The 23,964-nt window shown below is 46.3% G+C and overlaps 1 protein-coding gene across 1 annotated transcript in view; it reads right to left on the bottom strand.

The window, feature by feature from the left end:
* SPRYD3 (SPRY domain containing 3) overlaps positions 1 to 22,002 on the bottom strand; it is a 175,184-nt gene extending 153,182 nt beyond the window's left edge. The window contains 1 exon segment of the mRNA XM_030198191.1: positions 21,934 to 22,002. The gene's annotated coding sequence lies outside the window, so the exon portion shown is untranslated.
* Between the last annotated feature and the right edge of the window lie 1,962 nt (positions 22,003 to 23,964).

Here is a 23,964-nt window from a genome sequence, read left to right as displayed (position 1 = left end):
TTAAACAGAGCATGCGCTTATCCGACGTGCACTTAAATGGAGTGCACTGTATTAATATTCCTGAGTTTCTCAGCTAAGCTGTGGTTTGGGCAGTAAGATAAAAGGTTGGGCTTTTCCCACTCCCAGCTAGGCCCAGCCCCCGTACTCCTGCCACAGTCCCAAGCTGGGGGTTTCTTAGTTGTCTGTATGTATCAGTTATTTGTCAGGGCTGCTAGTTGGGGTAGCCGTGCATTAAACGCACCAAGCATGTTGTACCCGGGGACAAAATTGAATGTAACTCACCTTAAGCTACTACTGAAAAAGGTGTGAACTAAGCCCCAAATTCTTCCCCCTTGTCGGTTGGAAGTGCTCACTCTTCAATGCACATCATGCTTCATGTTTCAGGTACCCGCAGAGGGGCTGAAATTACCAACTCCCTCCGTTATTGCCTTGTTGAAGAGACCCAGTGTGAAGTTCACACAGAGGGTGGAGAAATGGCCTAGCGGTTAGTGCATTGGGCTGAGAAACGAGTTAGATTCTCATTTGTGGCTCTTCGTGACCCTGGAGAAGTCACTTACCCCTCCACTTACCACTTACCCTGGTACAAAAAACTTAGATTGTGAGCCCACTAGGGCCAGAGAAAGTACTTGCATATAATAAATGCAAACCACTCCTGTTTCTGTATCTGTCTGCCTCTCCTCCCCTTACCATGCCCCTTCTCTCTCCCTTGTTTCTTTCCTTTTTCTTCATCTCCTTTCTGCCTTTCCTTATGAAGTATGAATACATTGTCGTTCCTATCCAGACTTTTGTAGATCCTTTTCTTCCTATGCAATTAGTCTGTAAACCATGCAGTTACTGCCTGTTAGTTTGAAGCAGTATAGTAAGCTCAAATAAAGAAGAATTAAAAAAAAACCACACGGGCAATATGTCAAATCCATGACCCTTTACCTTTAATATGTGCAGGACCTATGTGTTAATCTATGAATTTGTACCTAATGTAATGGAGGGTGATGTTATTTGCCCAAGATTACAAGGCAAATCCGCAGAATTTGAACTTGCTACTCTAACCACTGTTACTCTCTCCTTGTGCCAGATCATTGGTTGGGCCTGCTCTGTTTCGTGCTAGATGGTATAGCTCCCATATCACTGGCAAGATCCTCACTAGGTCCAGTCCTCAGATCCCTGTTGCAGGCCCAAGTAAGGGACCATAGAGTTGACTATTTATATTTTTTCTAAAAGCCTATGTTTAGAACAGGTCTGTTCTATTCAGTCTGAGTGTAGTGTAGTGTACAACCAAAGATCACCATTCTAGGAGGTGTCTCCTTCACTTCCCTTTCTTTGTCCTTTGATCAATGCTAATTTCCTTGTCATCAGCAGCAGATGAATCCATTACGAATGGGTTGTGCCCACCTACCAGCAGGGGGAGATAGAGAACACTGAAAACCATAGTGCCTCCTGGACGGCTAGCTCCATCTGCCTCTCAGTATTCTCTATCTCCCAGCAGGGTTGGACGCAGCTTATTCAGCTCCTTCAAGAATCTGCCTGGGGTGGCTCCTGTGCTTTTGCCAGTTGTAGCAGGGGTGTTGTAGCTATTGCAGCTCCACTTTAAAGGACCTTTCCCTGCCTTACCCTTCCTGTGGTTGCAGGCATATAGGTTTGCCCTGTCTCTGCCTTTCCCACTCTTTTCTATGTGGATGCAGGCACATTGGTTCGTCCTTTCCCTGCCTTTCCCACTCTTCTGGACCTCCGGAGTGCCTCTATAGCTGTTGCCTCTAACTTTCCTCACAGAGTTAAAAGAAAAAAACTCGCGACGCGCTTGTTTGCGCTGCAATTCTGAGGCTATCTTCTGTCTGTGCAGCGTGACCGGAGCTCTGGGACTCGGTCAGGTGAGGTAAGAGCGTCTTGTAGCTCCTCCGGGGAGGGCCCGCAATCGGGGCGTTTTTGGTGTGAATCCGCCATTTTGAAATTTTCCGCCGTTTTCGGCGATGCTGTGGAGGTTTTTAAGCGCAGGTGGAGATAGAGAGCACTGAAAAACCACAGTGACCTTGGACGGCTAGCCCCTTCTGCCTTCAGTAAATGAAACTTCCAAAGTAGAGTGAGAAAGAAAGGTAAAATAACGTGAACTTTCCTCACAGTGAACAAACGCCCCAGAACCGGAGCAATAACCAACAAAGGAGGGACATTCTCAACCTCCTGCAATAGAACAACATGTAGAAACTCTGAGAACTGATCTTCAACTCTTAAGTTTCCACATTGAGTGGAACATCTTCTTAGTTGTATTCTTCACGTGGCTTTCAAGTGTAAGATTTCAATCGATAGTAACTCCGAGAATTTTCAGGGTGTCTGACACGGGAAGGGAAAAGTTTGGTGTATTTATAGTGGTGAATTTACTTGTGTTATGTTGTGAAGTAAGTATGAGAGACATTGTGTTTTTTCTGCATTAAGTTTCAATTGAAATGCATCCTCCCATGAATACATTATTTGGAAGCTATTGTTGATGTCGTTGGTGATTTCCTTTAGATCATGTTTGAATAGGATGTAGATCGTGACGTCATCTGCGTATATGTATGGATTTAGGTTCTGATTGGATAGTAAATTGGCCAAAGGTGTCATCATTAGATTGAAAAGGTTCGGCGATAGGGGAGATCCTTGAGGGACTCCACATTCAGGTATCCATGGGGGTGATGTGATCGCGTTGGATATCACTTGGTATGACCTCATGGTCAGGAAGCCTCTAAACCAGTTAAGGACATTACCTCCAACTCCGAAATATTCTAGGATGTGTAGTAATATTTCATGATTGACCATGTCGAAGGCACTGGACATGTCAAATTGTAAAAGAAGTATGTTGTTGCCAGTTGTGATTGTTTGTTTACATTTAGTCAGGAGAGTGACTAGTACTGTTTCAGTGCTGTGGTTAGCCCGAAATCCTGACTGAGAATCGTGCAGAATTGAGAATTTATTTACGTAGTTGTTGAGTTGTGTGGTAACCATGCCTTCCGTTAGTTTTGTTATCAGCGGGATGGAAGCTACTGGGCGGTAGTTGGTTAAGTCATTTGTACTTTTCTTTGCATCTTTAGGTATAGGTGTAAGTAGAATATTTCCTTTGTCCTCAGGGAAGATTCCATTCTTTAACATGTTGTTCATGTGCATAGTGAGATCTGATATGAATTGTTGAGGGGCGAATTTTATAAGGTTATTAGGGCATATGTCTAGTTTGCAGGGGACTTGGCGAATCTTCTGAGCGTTTGGGAGGTGGTGTCCTCCGAGAGTGTATTGAAGTTGGTCCATGTTCTGTCTGCTGGGAATTCACCAGGGATTGGGTCTAGACAGTCGAGGAGTTTTACGTAGTCGTTTGAGTTGGTAGGTATCGTGAGTCGTAGTTTTGTAATTTTCTCTTTGAAGTATTTCGCAAGGTTATCTGCTGATGGGGTGTCTGTACCGTTAGAGGTAACCGATGTAGTACTTAATAATTTGTTGACAAGTTGGAAAAGTTTATGTGTATCCTTGTAGTCTAGTCCGATTTTAGTTTTATAATATGATCTTTTAGTTTGTCTGATGGTATATTTGTATTTTCCTTGTAGTTGCTTCCAAGCGTTGAGTGCGGTGTCGTCTTTCCTTTTATTCCATGCTCATTCTAATCTTCTAACTTGTGTTTTTAGTTTTTTCAGCTCTTCACTGAACCAAGGTATTGTGTTCTTTCTGTGTGAGGTTCTGGTTTGAGGTGGTGCTATGTTGTCTAATATGCTTCTGCATCTGTTGTCCCACTCTTGAATATATTGGTATGATTCCGTTAGTACTGTCCATTCGTTATTATAGAATTGTTGCCAGAATATTAGTGGATCTATTTTTCCTCTCGTGGTATACGTTAATTGTTCTTGTTTGTGGTGTAGATTTTTATTCGCCATTGAAGGGACAGGTTTGCTTTGTAGTGGTCGGACCATGGTGTAGCTGTCCACTTTGTATCTATTGGTACAAGGTTTATGTCAGAGGAGAGTTTGTATGTAATGATGTCTAGTGTGTGTCCTTTAATGTGGGTTGATTGCATGTTTGGCCAGTGAAGGTTCAACAATTGGAAGAAATCCTTGCATTCATTTACGTTTCGGGAGTTGGGATCTTCAAGATGATGGTTGATATCCCCTAATATAAGAAGGTTGGAGGTAAAAACACATGTGTTTGAAATAAAGTCCATAAAGTGTGTTTGACTATCCTGCCAGTTGCTTGGTGGTCTGTAAAATAAGACAACGTTTAGGTGGTCATGCAGGTTTAGGTGGTTGATTCTAACTGAGGCAATTTCAAGTTGGGGAAGTATGGATTCGGCTGTGGTTGTGACGATGAAGTGGGATCTGTAGATTATTGCTATCCCTCCTCCTCTTTTCCCGTTTCTTGTCCAGTGGGTGATTTTGTAGCCTGGAGGGCATAGATCTAAAATTATGGGGTCTTTAAGGTCATGAATCCAGGTTTCGCTTATGAGTAAAAGATCTAGATTGTTTGTTGTGATCCAGTCTGTTATTATCGTTGTTTTGTTAACTACTGATCTGGCATTTATATAGCCCAGTTGGATCACCTGGTAGGGTTCGGTTGTGAACGTAGATGTATTAATTTTTATTAGTTGTCTATCCTCTTGATATCTGGGTTTGTTGTGTCCTTTCTTATCTTTCTGTTTATTGCGTCCGTGTGTGGTAGGTTTTCCATTTAATTGGTTGTTTTTCTTTGGACAGGTGAATTGTCTTTAGGTTGTATGTATGGTTCATGTATTGTGAGTACGTTGTTGTCTGTGAGAGGGGTTGTCAATGCGTGGTAGATTAGGGTGAGGAAATAGATTGTTAAGAGTAGTTTGTTAGTGTTCATGTTAGTGTTGATTGTATGCTGGAGTAGGAGGAGTCAGTGGTTGATTTAACCTCTGTAGTGCAGACCGATGTGGTGCAGTGTGGTGCAGTGGTGGATAGGAGTTTGTAGTCGTTAGTGGGGTTTTGTGTAGTGTATCATGGTGTAGTGGAAGGGTTACAGGTCAGAAGTCAGCAATACAGGTAAGTTTTACAGATCAGTAAATTGCATTAGGATGCAGAAATAGCGTTTTGAAGTTTAAGTCAACAAATCAAAAGACACTGCAAGTTTCTTCACATGAAACCAATGACTATCAGATTGAAAAAATCATCTAAAGGTTTTTTCACTCGCATGTAGTAAGCAGTGGAGTCTGTTACCAGAGAATGTAGTCAAGATGAACAACGTGTAAGGATTTAAAGGAGAAAACAACAACAACAACAGGATTTAAAGGAGGACAGGAAAGTTCCTGGAGGAAAATACCATAGGCAATTATTAGCCAAGTGGGTTGTAGGGTGAGTTGCAAACTCGTTTAAGATGGTAGGAAGAACTGAAACAACCCGATTTTCAGCACCAAAGTCATCAGCGTCTTGCTTTTCACCATGCTGTTTCTTGAATTTTACGTTGTTCCTCTCCTTCCATCTTTCCAACCATCCAACAGTGGCTTTGAATTCAGTTAGTCCAAGTCTTTCAGCTATCTGATTAGCTTTCTTCATAAGCAGTGGACCACTGACAGGAAACTGTCTGTTCCTGACTTGAGAGAACCACCGAAGAAGAGCATCTTCTACATCCTCAGCTTTTACCGCCCATTTACGTTTCCTGTGTGGATTTGTATTGTTTTGCCAGTCTTCCAGAAGCTGATCTTTCTGCTTCAAGATACGTGAAATTTGACTGGGATTGACACCATATTCCTTAGCAATAGATGCTTGACTTTGTTTTCTAATTTTTTAAGAACTTCTATTCGTTCAGCCAGTGTTAAAGTCTTACAGTTGCGCGACGACGACTCCAGTGTACACTCTAACAACATTTTCACTTATTCTGCCTGTGGCAGTTAACCAGCGAGATTTCAAATTTATCGCCCCTTTGTTACACGCCAATCGGCTTCCATATTCCGTGCGTGCGCTTATGCGGAGTCTTTCCTGCAGAGGAGCGGTCTTAAACCATGCATATAAGCGAATCTTGCACTTATCACTGGTGCGCTAAACTGAAGTTTGTCCCCATAGAAACTGATGGCGCCAAAAACAGGACCGAAGTACGGCATGCAGTTAAACAGAGCATGCGCTTATCCGACGTGCACTTAAATGGAGTGCACTGTATTAATATTCCTGAGTTTCTCAGCTAAGCTGTGGTTTGGGCAGTAAGATAAAAGGTTGGGCTTTTCCCACTCCCAGCTAGGCCCAGCCCCCGTACTCCTGCCACAGTCCCAAGCTGGGGGTTTCTTAGTTGTCTGTATGTATCAGTTATTTGTCAGGGCTGCTAGTTGGGGTAGCCGTGCATTAAACGCACCAAGCATGTTGTACCCGGGGACAAAATTGAATGTAACTCACCTTAAGCTACTACTGAAAAAGGTGTGAACTAAGCCCCAAATTCTTCCCCCTTGTCGGTTGGAAGTGCTCACTCTTCAATGCACATCATGCTTCATGTTTCAGGTACCCGCAGAGGGGCTGAAATTACCAACTCCCTCCGTTATTGCCTTGTTGAAGAGACCCAGTGTGAAGTTCACACAGAGGGTGGAGAAATGGCCTAGCGGTTAGTGCATTGGGCTGAGAAACGAGTTAGATTCTCATTTGTGGCTCTTCGTGACCCTGGAGAAGTCACTTACCCCTCCACTTACCACTTACCCTGGTACAAAAAACTTAGATTGTGAGCCCACTAGGGCCAGAGAAAGTACTTGCATATAATAAATGCAAACCACTCCTGTTTCTGTATCTGTCTGCCTCTCCTCCCCTTACCATGCCCCTTCTCTCTCCCTTGTTTCTTTCCTTTTTCTTCATCTCCTTTCTGCCTTTCCTTATGAAGTATGAATACATTGTCGTTCCTATCCAGACTTTTGTAGATCCTTTTCTTCCTATGCAATTAGTCTGTAAACCATGCAGTTACTGCCTGTTAGTTTGAAGCAGTATAGTAAGCTCAAATAAAGAAGAATTAAAAAAAAACCACACGGGCAATATGTCAAATCCATGACCCTTTACCTTTAATATGTGCAGGACCTATGTGTTAATCTATGAATTTGTACCTAATGTAATGGAGGGTGATGTTATTTGCCCAAGATTACAAGGCAAATCCGCAGAATTTGAACTTGCTACTCTAACCACTGTTACTCTCTCCTTGTGCCAGATCATTGGTTGGGCCTGCTCTGTTTCGTGCTAGATGGTATAGCTCCCATATCACTGGCAAGATCCTCACTAGGTCCAGTCCTCAGATCCCTGTTGCAGGCCCAAGTAAGGGACCATAGAGTTGACTATTTATATTTTTTCTAAAAGCCTATGTTTAGAACAGGTCTGTTCTATTCAGTCTGAGTGTAGTGTAGTGTACAACCAAAGATCACCATTCTAGGAGGTGTCTCCTTCACTTCCCTTTCTTTGTCCTTTGATCAATGCTAATTTCCTTGTCATCAGCAGCAGATGAATCCATTACGAATGGGTTGTGCCCACCTACCAGCAGGGGGAGATAGAGAACACTGAAAACCATAGTGCCTCCTGGACGGCTAGCTCCATCTGCCTCTCAGTATTCTCTATCTCCCAGCAGGGTTGGACGCAGCTTATTCAGCTCCTTCAAGAATCTGCCTGGGGTGGCTCCTGTGCTTTTGCCAGTTGTAGCAGGGGTGTTGTAGCTATTGCAGCTCCACTTTAAAGGACCTTTCCCTGCCTTACCCTTCCTGTGGTTGCAGGCATATAGGTTTGCCCTGTCTCTGCCTTTCCCACTCTTTTCTATGTGGATGCAGGCACATTGGTTCGTCCTTTCCCTGCCTTTCCCACTCTTCTGGACCTCCGGAGTGCCTCTATAGCTGTTGCCTCTAACTTTCCTCACAGAGTTAAAAAAAAAAAAACGCGACGCGCTTGTTTGCGCTGCAATTCTGAGGCTATCTTCTGTCTGTGCAGCGTGACCGGAGCTCTGGGACTCGGTCAGGTGAGGTAAGAGCGTCTTGTAGCTCCTCCGGGGAGGGCCCGCAATCGGGGCGTTTTTGGTGTGAATCCGCCATTTTGAAATTTTCCGCCGTTTTCGGCGATGCTGTGGAGGTTTTTAAGCGCAGGTGGAGATAGAGAGCACTGAAAAACCACAGTGACCTTGGACGGCTAGCCCCTTCTGCCTTCAGTAAATGAAACTTCCAAAGTAGAGTGAGAAAGAAAGGTAAAATAACGTGAACTTTCCTCACAGTGAACAAACGCCCCAGAACCGGAGCAATAACCAACAAAGGAGGGACATTCTCAACCTCCTGCAATAGAACAACATGTAGAAACTCTGAGAACTGATCTTCAACTCTTAAGTTTCCACATTGAGTGGAACATCTTCTTAGTTGTATTCTTCACGTGGCTTTCAAGTGTAAGATTTCAATCGATAGTAACTCCGAGAATTTTCAGGGTGTCTGACACGGGAAGGGAAAAGTTTGGTGTATTTATAGTGGTGAATTTACTTGTGTTATGTTGTGAAGTAAGTATGAGAGACATTGTGTTTTTTCTGCATTAAGTTTCAATTGAAATGCATCCTCCCATGAATACATTATTTGGAAGCTATTGTTGATGTCGTTGGTGATTTCCTTTAGATCATGTTTGAATAGGATGTAGATCGTGACGTCATCTGCGTATATGTATGGATTTAGGTTCTGATTGGATAGTAAATTGGCCAAAGGTGTCATCATTAGATTGAAAAGGTTCGGCGATAGGGGAGATCCTTGAGGGACTCCACATTCAGGTATCCATGGGGGTGATGTGATCGCGTTGGATATCACTTGGTATGACCTCATGGTCAGGAAGCCTCTAAACCAGTTAAGGACATTACCTCCAACTCCGAAATATTCTAGGATGTGTAGTAATATTTCATGATTGACCATGTCGAAGGCACTGGACATGTCAAATTGTAAAAGAAGTATGTTGTTGCCAGTTGTGATTGTTTGTTTACATTTAGTCAGGAGAGTGACTAGTACTGTTTCAGTGCTGTGGTTAGCCCGAAATCCTGACTGAGAATCGTGCAGAATTGAGAATTTATTTACGTAGTTGTTGAGTTGTGTGGTAACCATGCCTTCCGTTAGTTTTGTTATCAGCGGGATGGAAGCTACTGGGCGGTAGTTGGTTAAGTCATTTGTACTTTTCTTTGCATCTTTAGGTATAGGTGTAAGTAGAATATTTCCTTTGTCCTCAGGGAAGATTCCATTCTTTAACATGTTGTTCATGTGCATAGTGAGATCTGATATGAATTGTTGAGGGGCGAATTTTATAAGGTTATTAGGGCATATGTCTAGTTTGCAGGGGACTTGGCGAATCTTCTGAGCGTTTGGGAGGTGGTGTCCTCCGAGAGTGTATTGAAGTTGGTCCATGTTCTGTCTGCTGGGAATTCACCAGGGATTGGGTCTAGACAGTCGAGGAGTTTTACGTAGTCGTTTGAGTTGGTAGGTATCGTGAGTCGTAGTTTTGTAATTTTCTCTTTGAAGTATTTCGCAAGGTTATCTGCTGATGGGGTGTCTGTACCGTTAGAGGTAACCGATGTAGTACTTAATAATTTGTTGACAAGTTGGAAAAGTTTATGTGTATCCTTGTAGTCTAGTCCGATTTTAGTTTTATAATATGATCTTTTAGTTTGTCTGATGGTATATTTGTATTTTCCTTGTAGTTGCTTCCAAGCGTTGAGTGCGGTGTCGTCTTTCCTTTTATTCCATGCTCATTCTAATCTTCTAACTTGTGTTTTTAGTTTTTTCAGCTCTTCACTGAACCAAGGTATTGTGTTCTTTCTGTGTGAGGTTCTGGTTTGAGGTGGTGCTATGTTGTCTAATATGCTTCTGCATCTGTTGTCCCACTCTTGAATATATTGGTATGATTCCGTTAGTACTGTCCATTCGTTATTATAGAATTGTTGCCAGAATATTAGTGGATCTATTTTTCCTCTCGTGGTATACGTTAATTGTTCTTGTTTGTGGTGTAGATTTTTTATTCGCCATTGAAGGGACAGGTTTGCTTTGTAGTGGTCGGACCATGGTGTAGCTGTCCACTTTGTATCTATTGGTACAAGGTTTATGTCAGAGGAGAGTTTGTATGTAATGATGTCTAGTGTGTGTCCTTTAATGTGGGTTGATTGCATGTTTGGCCAGTGAAGGTTCAACAATTGGAAGAAATCCTTGCATTCATTTACGTTTCGGGAGTTGGGATCTTCAAGATGATGGTTGATATCCCCTAATATAAGAAGGTTGGAGGTAAAAACACATGTGTTTGAAATAAAGTCCATAAAGTGTGTTTGACTATCCTGCCAGTTGCTTGGTGGTCTGTAAAATAAGACAACGTTTAGGTGGTCATGCAGGTTTAGGTGGTTGATTCTAACTGAGGCAATTTCAAGTTGGGGAAGTATGGATTCGGCTGTGGTTGTGACGATGAAGTGGGATCTGTAGATTATTGCTATCCCTCCTCCTCTTTTCCCGTTTCTTGTCCAGTGGGTGATTTTGTAGCCTGGAGGGCATAGATCTAAAATTATGGGGTCTTTAAGGTCATGAATCCAGGTTTCGCTTATGAGTAAAAGATCTAGATTGTTTGTTGTGATCCAGTCTGTTATTATCGTTGTTTTGTTAACTACTGATCTGGCATTTATATAGCCCAGTTGGATCACCTGGTAGGGTTCGGTTGTGAACGTAGATGTATTAATTTTTATTAGTTGTCTATCCTCTTGATATCTGGGTTTGTTGTGTCCTTTCTTATCTTTCTGTTTATTGCGTCCGTGTGTGGTAGGTTTTCCATTTAATTGGTTGTTTTTCTTTGGACAGGTGAATTGTCTTTAGGTTGTATGTATGGTTCATGTATTGTGAGTACGTTGTTGTCTGTGAGAGGGGTTGTCAATGCGTGGTAGATTAGGGTGAGGAAATAGATTGTTAAGAGTAGTTTGTTAGTGTTCATGTTAGTGTTGATTGTATGCTGGAGTAGGAGGAGTCAGTGGTTGATTTAACCTCTGTAGTGCAGACCGATGTGGTGCAGTGTGGTGCAGTGGTGGATAGGAGTTTGTAGTCGTTAGTGGGGTTTTGTGTAGTGTATCATGGTGTAGTGGAAGGGTTACAGGTCAGAAGTCAGCAATACAGGTAAGTTTTACAGATCAGTAAATTGCATTAGGATGCAGAAATAGCGTTTTGAAGTTTAAGTCAACAAATCAAAAGACACTGCAAGTTTCTTCACATGAAACCAATGACTATCAGATTGAAAAAATCATCTAAAGGTTTTTTCACTCGCATGTAGTAAGCAGTGGAGTCTGTTACCAGAGAATGTAGTCAAGATGAACAACGTGTAAGGATTTAAAGGAGAAAACAACAACAACAACAGGATTTAAAGGAGGACAGGAAAGTTCCTGGAGGAAAATACCATAGGCAATTATTAGCCAAGTGGGTTGTAGGGTGAGGAGGCGATCCGATGCTTCCTCTTGTGGTTCCAGTCTGTTTTTTATGGTAAGTTAATCTGTGCATCCCCAAGTCTGCCCCATCATGATTCTCAAGATGTCCCTCACTGGAAGTTTGGAGCGAACTTAATGCAGAACTCTTCCCTTGGTGGGCGTCCGATCGGTTGGGATCGCTGGGTTGTGGGTAGGTGTTTGATATTGACGAGGACAGCGCTATCTCTGTGGTAGTGGAGCTGTGGTAAGCTCGCGGTGGTCGGCTGTTTCAGGGAGGGTATCGACGGAGAGGTCAGCTGATCGCGCCTCCTTCTTCCGCCACTAATCCGCTGGGTGTATCTCCGTTTGGCACTCTCCGGCGCTCTCCACCGTCTGCCCAGGGGTTCCCTCGTTTTCAGTGCTGGGTTGCAGGCGGGTGTCGCGTCAAGGAGGATATCGTCGTGGTGATCAGCTGGTCACGTTTTGTTTGGCCAATGCTGACCCGCTGGTTTTTTATTCCTCCCGCCGCTCTCCGACACCCTCCGCAGTCCGTTTGGCCCTTTCATTGTCGGTGCTGGGTTGCGGGAGTGTGTCGGCGCTCAGTACGTGAAGTCCAGGGCTCCAGTCCAGAAGGGGTTGCCTGTGGGCCGTCATGGGACAGTTCCGACTCACTGGCTATGGTCGCCCCCGCTCCTGAGCTTCCCAGCCTCTATGTCCAGATGAGGCCGTCTGCCCGGGTTCGTCGAGGTTAGTGCTGACCAGGCCACGCAGCAGGGGGGGACCGCCGGCACCAACCCGCCAGTGCTCCTGACTGGGAGGGAGCCGCTCTCGGACCGCCTTGGGACCGGTCCAATTCACCAACCTGATCGCTCTCTCGAGTTTCCCGTCCTCCTCGGCCAGGTGAGGCCGACCGTCCATTCGGTTTTTCCAGGTGAGAGCTGCCCACGCGGCAGGATAGGATCATCGGCTTTGGCTCGTCTGGGGATCTTCTGGCGCGGTGGAGAAGCGGCGATCCAGCAATAATTAGCGCCTGGGTTAGGTGGTTTTTGATGGTCAGTTGTCAGATAATCCAGTGGCCAGCGGTTTCGGTTCTCACCGCGTTCCGATCAGGGTTTCTGGAGGAGGCCGGAGGGCCAGGGCTGATCCAGAGCATCCAACCCCACTGAGCAAGGATCTCTCCTTCTGATGAAAAAGCGAGGGACTTTGGCGCCATTAGATCCAAACCGGAATTCCCCTATTTGGCACAGATCTGAAGAAAAACTTCTTCTGCCAGTTCCCATTCTGCCGGGTTGATTTGATGTTTGCTGAGGAAATCGGCTTGCACATTGCTCTGATCTGCTATGTGAGCTGCGGACAGCAGATCGAAGAAGAGCTCAGCCCAGTGGAAAATATGAGCAGCCTCCGTGGCCAAGGCCCTGCACTGAGTGCCGCCCTGACGATTGATGTATGCCACTGCTGTCATGCTGTCCGACAGCACCCGGACAGGAAGCCCCTTCAGAGTCTTGTGGAAGGCCAGCAGAGCCTGAAATATCGCTCTCAATTCCAAGCGATTGATGGACCATCCCGCTTCCTCGGGTGTCCACTGACCCTGAGCATAGCTTCCCTGGCAATGAGCTCCCCAGCCCAAAAGGCTGGCATCCGTTATCACCAGGCATCAAGAAGGAAGCGCGAGCGGCATTCCCTGTCGCAGCATCCTGTCGGAGAGCCACCAATCCATACTGTGCCGGGCCGCAGAGAGCCACTAAAGTCTGGGTTGGTATTCCTGGGAGATCGGACACCATTGCTAAAGCAGAGCAATCTGCAGCGGCCTCATGTGAGCTCTCGCCCAGGGAACCACCTCCATGGTGGCCGTCATCGACCCTAGGAGCTGAACAAAGACCCAAGCTCGAGGGCGAGGCATCCGCAGGAGCAGACGGACCTGATTCTGAAGCTTGGACCGCCTGTGGTCAGGGAGAAAGACGAACCCCGAAGCCGTGTCGAACCGGACTCCCAAAGACTGAGAGGGGGTCAGTTATAACTCTAGTCGTAGCGAGTCGGCTCTCGTCTGCTGAATCCGCCCTGATGAGCCAGTCGTCTAAATACGGGTGAACTCTGGTAGCTGCCTTTCTCAGGCGAGAGGGTATCAACCACCATCACCTTCGAAAATGTACGGGGAGCTGTGGCCAGGCCAAAAGGCAAAGCCCGAAACGGGAAATGTTGGCCCAAAACCGCAAACCGGAGAAACCGCTGATGCGGAGGCCAAATAGGAATGTGCAGATACGCTTCCTTTAGGTCCAGAGACGTGAGAAACTCTCCTGGCTGTACTGCCACAATGACGGAGTGCAAGGTTTCCATGCGAAAGTGTCGCACTCTTAGGGCCTCGTTGACTCCTCGTAAGTCGAGGATCAGTCTGAAAGACCCGTCTTTCTGAGGGACCACAAAATAAATGGAGTAGCGACCACAGCCGCGTTCGGCAGAAGGCATCGGAATCACCGCTCCGAGGTGCAGCAAGACTTGCAAGGTCTCCTCTACCGCCGCCCGTTTGACGGCAGTGCCGCATCGGGACTCCAAAAAAGTATCTCTCACCGGGGCACCGAATTCCAATCGGTAATTTCTCTGATCAGGTCCAGGACACACTGATCTGAAGTAATCTTGGTCCACTCCTCGATGAAGAGGGAAAGACGACCCCCCCCCCCCCACTGCAGGAATCGATGAGTGGACCGGCGTCCCATCATTGTGGAGGACGCCCCTGAACTCCTGGCTGTTGGCTGGCCGCTGCGGAACGTTTGTCCGAGCAAAAGGAGTTCCTCTGCTGAAAACGGGCCCATTGAGAAAATCCAGCAGAGCACCCCGGGCGATACCTGCGAGCTTCGTGGAAATGTGGCCTGGAAGAGGAGAGAAAAACAGGACTTTCGGAAGAAGGCCGCGGCCTATCCTCAGGTAACCGTTGGGATTTAGAGTCCCCTAGATCTTTAACAATCTTCTCCAGTTCCTCTCCAAATAACAGAAGGCCCCAAAAGGGTAACCTCACCAGCCTCTGCTTAGAGGCCATGTCAGCCGCCCAATGCCGCAGCCAAAGAAGGTGGCGGGCAGAAACCGCCACCGACATCTGCTTAGCCGAAGCTCTGACCAGATCATAAAGAGCATCAGCCAAAAACGACACGGCAGACTCCATACGCGGACCAACCTCAGAGAGGGAACCCGCACCATCCTCGGGCTGATCAACCGCCTGCTGTAACCAGGAAAGACAAGCATGGGCTGCATAGGAACTGCAAATCGCCGCCCTTAAGGAAAGGCCCGAGATTTCACAGGACCGCTTCAGTGCAGATTCTAGCCACTGGTCCTGCATATCTTTCAAAGCGACCCCTCCCTCCGCCGGGAGAGTGGTCTTCTTAGTCACAGCCATGACCAACGCATTCACTTTAGGCATCCCAAAAGGGGCCAAGTGATCCTCACTCAGAAGGTAAAGCTGACTCATAGCCCTGGCTACCTTTAAAGGCCCATCAGGGTCAGACCATTGAGCTGAAATAAGCTCATGCACAGGAAAAGCCCGAGAAGGCTTCTTGGTACTAGCCACCCTATGATTAACCAAGGAGGCATCACCCTCGGCCGGATCTTCAATAGAAAGGGCCTACAAGGCGTCAGAAATGAGTGCTGGCAGCTCATTGCGGTGGAAAATCTGCACCGCTTTAGGATCATCCAAATCCTGTGGCAAACAGGGATCCTCATCTGGATCATCCATCCATGAGGGCCTACCAGACTCCTCACAGCCTGACCAGAGGGGGGGAAAGGGAGAGGCGCCACCCTCAGACGGGGGATTTACCCGTCTACGTTTAGCGTCAGTCCGACGCTCCAGGGAAGAAGGAAACTCAGGAGCCAACACTGGACTATCAAAACCTGGAGGGAATCCAGTCTGCAAAGTGGTGTCAGACACCTCCTGCAGAGTCCTTTTTAACATAAAGGCCTTATGCATCAGCAGCATAAATTCAGGGGAGAAAAACTCACCCTGGCCCTCCGCCCCCCAATTAGGAGAAGCGGAGGAAGGAGCTCCTCTAGCAGCCTCAGAACGAGGCGTCCCCCTGCACTCAGACTCCTCCGCAACCGCGAGGGTCGAGACACGCGGCGCTTCCAAAATGGCGCCCGCTGCCAGCTCCATCGTGCGGGAAGAATCACCGCTCTCCATGCCCGTACTAGCACATAAGTACATAAGTAATGCCATACTGGGAAAAGACCAAGGGTCCATCGAGCCCAGCATCCTGTCCACGACAGCGGCCAATCCAGGCCAAGGGCACCTGGCAAGCTTCCCAAACGTACAAACATTCTATACATGTTATTCCTGGAATTTTGGAGTTTTCCAAGTCCGTTTAGTAGCGGTTTATGGACTTGTCCTTTAGGAAACCGTCCAACCCCTTTTTAAACTCTGCTAAGCTAACCGCCTTCACCACTTTCTCCGGCAACGAATTCCAGAGTTTAATTACACGTTGGGTGAAGAAAAATTTTCTCCGATTTGTTTTAAATTTACTACACTGTAGTTTCATCGCATGCCCCCTAGTCCTAGTATTTTTGGAAAGCGTGAACAGACGCTTCACATCCACCTGTTCCACTCCACTCATTATTTTATATACCTCTATCATGTCTCCCCTCAGCCGTCTCTTCTCCAAGCTGTATAGCCCTAGCCTCCTTAGTCTTTCTTCATAGGGAAGTCATCCCATCCCCGCTATCATTTTAGTCGCCCTTCGCTGCACCTTTTCCAATTCTACTATATCTTTCTTGAGATGCGGCGACCAGAATTGAACACAATACTCAAGGTGCGGTCGCACCATGGAGCGATACAACGGCATTATAACATCCTCACACCTGTTTTCCATACCTTTCCTGATAATACCCAACATTCTATTCGCTTTCTTAGCCGCAGCAACACACTGAGCAGAAGGATTCAGTGTGTTATCGACGACGACAACCAGATCCCTTTCTTGGTCCGTAACTCCTAATGTGGAACCTTGCATGATGTAGCTATAATTCGGGTTCTTTTTCCCCACATGCATCACCTTGCACTTGCTCACATTAAACATCATCTGCCATTTAGATGCCCAGTCTCCCAGTCTCGTAAGGTCCTCTTGTAATTTTTCACAATCCTGTCGCGATTTAACGACTTTGAATAACTTTGTGTCATCAGCAAATTTAATTACCTCGCTAGTTACTCCCATCTCTAAATCATTTATAAATATATTAAAAAGCAGCGGTCCTAGCACAGACCCCTGAGGAACCCCACTAACTACCCTTCTCCATTGTGAATACTGCCCATTTAACCCCACTCTCTGTTTCCTCTCCTTCAACCAGTTTTTAATCCACAATAGGACATTTCCTCCTATCCCATGACCCTCCAATTTCCTCTGTAGCCTTTCATGAGGTACCTTGTCAAACGCCTTTTGAAAATCCAGATACACAATATCAACCGACTCCCCTTTGTCCACATGTTTGTTCACTCCTTCAAAGAATTGAAGTAAATTGGTCAGGCAAGATTTCCCCACACAAAAGCCATGCTGACTTGGTCTCAGTAATCCATGTCCTCGGATGTGCTCTGTAATTTTGTTTTTGATAATAGCCTCTACCATTTTCCCCGGCACCGACGTCAGACTCACCGGTCTATAATTTCCCGGATCTCCCCTGGAGCCTTTTTTAAAAATGGGCGTTACATTGGCCACCCTCCAATCTTCCGGTACCACGCTCGATTTTAAGGATAAGTTGCATATCACTAGCAGTACTACTACTACTACTACTACTATTTAGCATTTCTATAGCGCTACAAGGCATACGCAGCGCTGCACAAACATAGAAGAAAGACAGTCCCTGCTCAAAGAGCTTACAATCTAATAGACAAAAAATAAATAAAGTAAGCAAATCAAATCAATTAATGTGGACGGGAAGGAAGAGAGGAGGGTAGGTGGAGGCGAGTGGTTACAAGTGGTTACGAGTCAAAAGCAATGTTAAAGAGGTGGGCTTTCAGTCTAGATTTAAAGGTGGCCAAGGATGGGGCAAGACGTAGGGGCTCAGGAAGTTTATTCCAGGCGTAGGGTGCAGCGAGACAGAAGGCGCGAAGTCTGGAGTTGGCAGTAGTGGAGAAGGGAACAGATAAGAAGGATTTATCCATGGAGCGGAGTGCACGGGAAGGGGTGTAGGGAAGGACGAGTGTGGAGAGATACTGGGGAGCAGCAGAGTGAATAAATTTATAGGTTAGTAGAAGAAGTTTGAACAGGATGCGAAAACGGATAGGGAGCCAGTGAAGGGTCTTGAGGAGAGGGGTAGTATGAGTAAAGCGACCCTGGCAGAAGATGAGACGGGCAGCAGAGTTTTGAACCGACTGGAGAGGGGAGAGGTGACTAAGTGGGAGGCCAGCAAGAAGCAGATTGCAGTAGTCTAAACGAGAGGTGACAAGGGTGTGGATGAGGGTTTTGGTAGAGTGCTCGGAAAGAAAGGGGCGGATTTTACGGATGTTGTAAAGAAAGAAACGACAGGTCTTGGCAATCTGCTGGATATGAGCAGAGAAGGAGAGAGAAGAGTCAAAGATGACCCCAAGGTTTCGAGCTGAGGAGACAGGGAGAATGAGAGAGCCATCAACAGAAATAGAAAACGGGGGGAGCGGGGAGGTGGGTTTGGGGGGGAAAATGAGAAGCTCGGTTTTGGTCATATTTAATTTCAGGTGGCGTTGAGACATCCAGACAGCAATGTCAGAGAAGCACACTGAAACTTTAGTTTGGATGCAAGGTGAGATATCAGGGGTAGAAAGGTAGATTTGGGAGTCATCAGCATAGAGATGGTAGGAAAAGCCATGGGATGAGATTAATGAGCCAAGGGAAGAAGTGTAGATAGAAAAGAGGAGGGGACCAAGAACAGAACCCTGAGGTACACCGACAGGCAGAGGGATAGAAGTAGAAGAGGATCCACCAGAGTGAACACTAAAGGTGCGGAGGGAGAGGTAGGAACAGAACCAGGAAAGGACAGAGCCCTGGAATCCAAGTGAGGACAGGGTATCGAGAAGTATGCTGTGATCGACAGTGTCAAACGCAGCGGAAAGATCAAGAAGAATGAGGATGGAATATTGACCTCTGGATTTAGCCAGTAATAGGTCATTGGAGACTTTAGTAAGCGCAGTTTCGGTTGAGTGGAGAGGGCAAAAACCAGATTGTAGTGGGTCAAGAATAGCATGTGAGGAGAGAAAATCAAGGCAGCGGCGGTGAACAGCACGCTCAAGTAATTTGGAGAGAAAAGGAAGGAGGGAGATGGGTCGGTAATTAGAGGGACAAGTAGGGTCGAGTGAAGGCTTCTTAAGGAGAGGTGTGACCACAGCATGTTTAAAGGCAGCGGGGACAGTCGCAGTGGAAAGTGAGAGGTTGAGAATGTGACAGATAAAAGGAATAAGAGTAGGAGAGATGGCATTAAGAAGGTGGGTGGGAATGGGATCAGAGGAACAGGTGGTACATTTTGAGGAAGAAAGGAGAAGTGTAGTTTCCTCAATAGTAACTTCAGGAAAGGAGGAAAGGGAATGAGGGGAAGGAGAGAGAGGGGAACGGACTAGTGGAGGGAGAGCTGGTGAGGTAGAGAAAGCAAGGTTTATCTTTTGAACCTTGTTGTGAAAGAATTCAGCAAGGGTCTGAGGAGATAATGAAGGGGGAGTTGGGGGAGGGGCACCTTGAGGAGAGAGTTCAATGTGGTGAAGAGAAGTCGAGGATTAGAGCAGTAGCTCCGCAAGCTCGTTTTTCAGTTCTATCAGTACTCTAGGATGAATACCATCCGGTCCAGAAGATTTGCTACTCTTCAGTTTGCCGAACTGCCCCATTACGTCCTCCAGGTTTACCGTGAAGTCAGTAAGTTTCTCCGACTCGTCCGCTTGAAATACCATTTCCGACACCGGTATCCCACCCAAATCTTCCTCGGTGAAGACCGAAGCAAAGAATTCATTCAGTCTCTCCGCTACGTCTTTGTCTTCCTTGATCGCCCCTTTTACCCCTCGGTCATCCAGCGGCCCAACCGATTCTTTTGCTGGCTTCCTGCTTTTAATATACCGAAAAAATTTTTTACTATGTTTTTTTGCCTCTAATGCTATCTTTTTTTCATACTCCCTCTTGGCCTTCTTAATCTGCGCCTTGCATTTGCTTTGACACTCCTTATGCTGTTTCTTGTTATTTTCAGACGGTTCCTTCTTCCATTTTCTGAAGCACGTGCAAAGCCCCGCTGCTGATCTGCGTTTACAACATCGGGAGCAGCGCTTAACGCCTTCAGCAGCCATCGCCCACCCGGACAGAAATATAGAAATAAAATGTGCGGCTTTGCCCCAAAACTTACCCCGCACAGAACGCCGTCCGCGGGAACCTCCCCGGAGGAGCTGGGCACCACTCTCACCTCAGAAGACCGAGTCAACGAGCTCGGAGAAAGCCTCAGAACAGCCACGCTGTAAAAGCGCGCCCTTTTTTTTTTTTTTACACTGTGAGGAAAGTTGGAGGCAGGCAGCAACAGAGGGACTCCGGGAGGCGGGGGGGGGGGGGGGGGGGGTGGAGGGGGTAAGGCAGGGACAGGGAAGAAAACCAAGTATGCCTTCAAAGTGGGCACCACCAGCCACAACACCCCCGCTCTACTGGCAAAGCACAGGAGCCACCCCAGACAGAATTCCAGGAGCTGATCAAGCGACGTCCACACCTGCTGGGAGATAGAGATATACTGAAGGCAGAAGGGGCTAGCCGTCCAAGGTCACTGTGGTTTTTCAGTGCTATCTCCACCTGCTGGTAGGCGGATACAACCCATCAGTTAATGGATTCATCTGATGTTGATGACAAGGAAAGCATCAGATTTTGTTGCTTTGTGATAATTGTGCTGCACACAGTGATGATGTCAGGCTGTCTAACATCAAGGTGGTCTTCCTGTCACCAAACACTACCTCTCTGATCCAATCTATGGATCACAGCATAATAGCCAATTTCAAACAACATTATTGGGCTCTTGTGCTACGTCGTCTGATGAGCGTTATGGATGACCACACTGGCAAGGATAAACGTGCTATTGAACTGGCTCGTAATCTATCACTGTTGGATTCCCTACTTATGCAGAAAGAAGCCTGGAATCATGTTACACAGACAACCATTGTGAACTGCTACAAGCGGGCAAGCTTTGTTAGGGATGTGGAGATGGACGAAATAGATGCAGCTGTTGCAAACACGTCAGATGAACAAGCTATCGACATCCCAGCCAATGTTACTGAAGAGGAGTTTCATCACTACGTAGCAGGGGTGTAACCAGACTTCGGCGGGAGGGGGGGGTCCAGAGCCCGAGGTGAGGGGGCACAATTTAGCCCCCCCCCCCGGAACCGCCGCCCCCCGCCGCCAATCCGCCGTCTGCTACCTTTGCTGGGGGGGGACCCAACCCCCGCCAGCCGAGGTCCTCTTCTTCCTTCGTTCTGTTTCCGAGTCTGACGTCCTACACGTACAACGTGCAGGACGTCAGACTCACATAAACAGAACGAAGCCTTGCGATGGGCTTCGTTCTGTTTCTGTGAGTCTGACGTTCTGCACGTTGTACGTGCAGGACGTCATATTCAGAAACAGAACGAAGGAACAAGAGGACCTCGGCTGAGGGGTGTTGGGTTCCCCCGCCAGCAAAGGTAGCAGACGGCGACTGCAGGGGGGGGGGGGGAGTCGAGAGGGTTGTCGGCTGGGGGGTTCCAGGGCCAAATCTACGGGGGCCCAGGCCCCCGTGGCCCCACATAGCTACGTCCCTGCTACGTAGCTGTTGATTACGATCTACAAACTGCTGACAACAGCACTGATGTCGAGATATGTGCCTACATGCAGGCAACGGCTGATGATGAAACAGATAATGAAATGAGCAGCGAGGCACATGCTGACAAAATTCAACAACCTCCTGTCACTTTTGCAAGAGCGCTGGAGAGCCTCAACACCGTGTGGGCCTATCTGGAGGCCACTGGATGTCAGTGTTATGACAATTTTTACCGTCTGGCAGACGTAGTCTATGGAACTCACAGACACAAGAGTGTACAGAGGACTATGACTGATTACTTCAAGTAAGCCTAACATCAGTTAACAGAAACTGTACACAACAGTTAAGTGCACACTCTGGTTAACTGCATATATTTCTTTGGTCCCAGACCCTTGCACTTAAGCGGATTGCACTGTACATAGCTTTAATGAAAGCAGCTACCTGCCTCAATCCAAAACGTAATTTTCCACAGCTTCAGTGTCTCTGCCACCACTAGTGATGGCTGATTTTAGTGATGCCGGCACCTGTTCACACAGACCACCAGCTAAGCTCATGGAAAGAGAGGAAGAACAAAACGGTTTTCGAAAGGTAAAAAGAGTCAGACTTTCGGTCGCCAGCGATCTACAGGTGAGAGAACTCAGCTGCCCTGTGACACCCTAAACAGAACTACTAAAATACTAAGAAACGTGTCACGCACACCCCTAGCCTGCTGAGGGTGCCGCCTCTTCCCTCCTCGCTACGGACGAGTCATGACGCAGCACGTTAACTCTCCCCACCCCACAGAAATAAAAAAACAAAAGCCCAGTCCGCATCTGTTTCTCTTACCTCCACCACCGACACCTCCAGTGCCACCACACCAGGACTCCGCCATGGGACCCTACCGGTCCCGTAGACTGTACAAGTGACACACACCCGTCCCTACCTAGTTCAGCTCCGGCCAACCGGTGAGCTGTTTCCTCTGACTGTCACGGCCTTTAACCAATGCAAAGCGAACAGCAGGAAACAGATTGATGCGGGCATGCGGCGGGGTTTTTTTTTTTTTTTCAGGATAACCTAGCGTGCCCAATGACACATTTCACCAGAAAACCTGACTCACCACTTTGGCGCAGATGCCTGACGTCATTGAGGTACAGAGACAGCTCGTCCTGTTGGTTCGGGCATGCGCCTTGTGTCTTTTCTTCTGACGTCGCGCAAGTTAAAAGGTGTTTTTAAAAATTCTATTCCATATTATATGTTGCTGTATGTTTTCATAAATACTATGTTGTTTTAAAATTAATAAATAAAGTTTTTAAAAAAAGGTGTTTGTTACTGTGGAATAGTGTGTGATCCTGAGTTCAGATTCTCCAAGCGAACCTATTTGTCAGCTGTCAAACACACTAGTAATTTCGAAAGCAGAGGTTTGATTCTGTGGTACTTATTTTTTTTGCGGGAGACGTTTTGTGACTGTTGAAAGCTATAACATATCCTTCCTCAAGTCAGGGTTCAATGAGCAAAAGATGGGCATAGTGAATCATAAAAACGGTGAATCGCTTTTTTTTTTTTAACAGAGTGATGTGGTGTGGTAGCCGTGTTAGTCCACTTTTAAAGGTAATAAATAGAAATAAAACAAAACATAGAAAAGAAAATAAGATCATACTTTTTTTATTGGATTAACTTAATACATTTTTTATTAGCTTTCGAAGGTAACCCTTCTTCAGATCAGAAATCACTTTTTTAAAACCAAACGGTGGCAAGATTAGGAGGAGGTGCTGAAATGCAGAGAAAAGGCCCTGATCAGATATCGCTATCACTTTTTCAGCATCTACAGAGTGAAAGGTTGAACGTGAGGTTTATTTCAGAAAGCGTATTCTTGGAATTGTTAAATAACCACCCTAGTTGTGCCGTGTGGTACGTTGTCTAACACAAGAGTCACCAACTAGCATTCTTGCCATTCTCCCCGGGGGGGGGGGGGGGGGGGGTGCGGAGCATATGGGCTTCTTTAAACAGAAAGTATCACAGATTGTCTCTAGTTTCTCTAGAGAGGTGTCTCTAGACAATAACATGCAGTATGATAGGGAGATTAAGTGGGAGGGATTTATTGAAATTAGTGCATTGGAGATTAGTAAATATTTAGCTTGTCATCCTACAGGATCAGTGATGGACATTTGCTCTTCTGGCATTCTTTAAAAAATATGTCAGATTTTGTGATACCTAAATTGGTAAAGATAATAAACGTTTTGTTGTTGAAGGAAGGCCGCTGCCCTTCTGAACTAAAATTAGCACGGTGTGTTCTGTTATTAAGAATGTTAAAGTGGGAGTGGAGGATTTTTCTAACTACAGACTGATTTCTGTGTTACCTGTTCTGGCTAGGAGTTAGCCAACAATCAATTTGATAGTTTTATGCGGGAACAGGATCTTTTGGATGACTTTCAATTTGGTTTCCGCAAGGGACATAGCATGGAGGCTTTGCTTCTAAAGTAGATGAGATTAGGTTTAGATTAATATCAACGTTACTTTTTTGCCTCTTTGGATATATCAGCAGCCTAAGATCATGGCTTTGTATTGCAGCGTCTTGGTGCCTGTGGCCTTGCGGGAACAGTCTTCAAATGCTTTTGTTCATTTTTTGCATAACAGAAAAGCTGTAGTTTGTATGGGCACGGAGTTGTCATCTGAACATCAGTTGACAACTCGGGTGCAGCAAGGATCTGTGTTATCAGCTGCTTTATTTAATGTATGTCTCCAGCTATTGTGTATTTTATTTATTTATTGCATTTGTATCCCACATTTTCCCACCTATTTGCAGGCTCAATGTGGCTTACAATGTTCCGTCATGGCATTCGCCATTCCAGAGTAAAAAGGTACAATTGATATTACATA

Source organism: Microcaecilia unicolor, chromosome 3, assembly GCF_901765095.1.
Source record: "Microcaecilia unicolor chromosome 3, aMicUni1.1, whole genome shotgun sequence".
Classification (NCBI taxonomy): Eukaryota; Metazoa; Chordata; class Amphibia; order Gymnophiona; family Siphonopidae; genus Microcaecilia; species Microcaecilia unicolor.
This window is presented reverse-complemented; position numbering and strand designations above follow the sequence as displayed.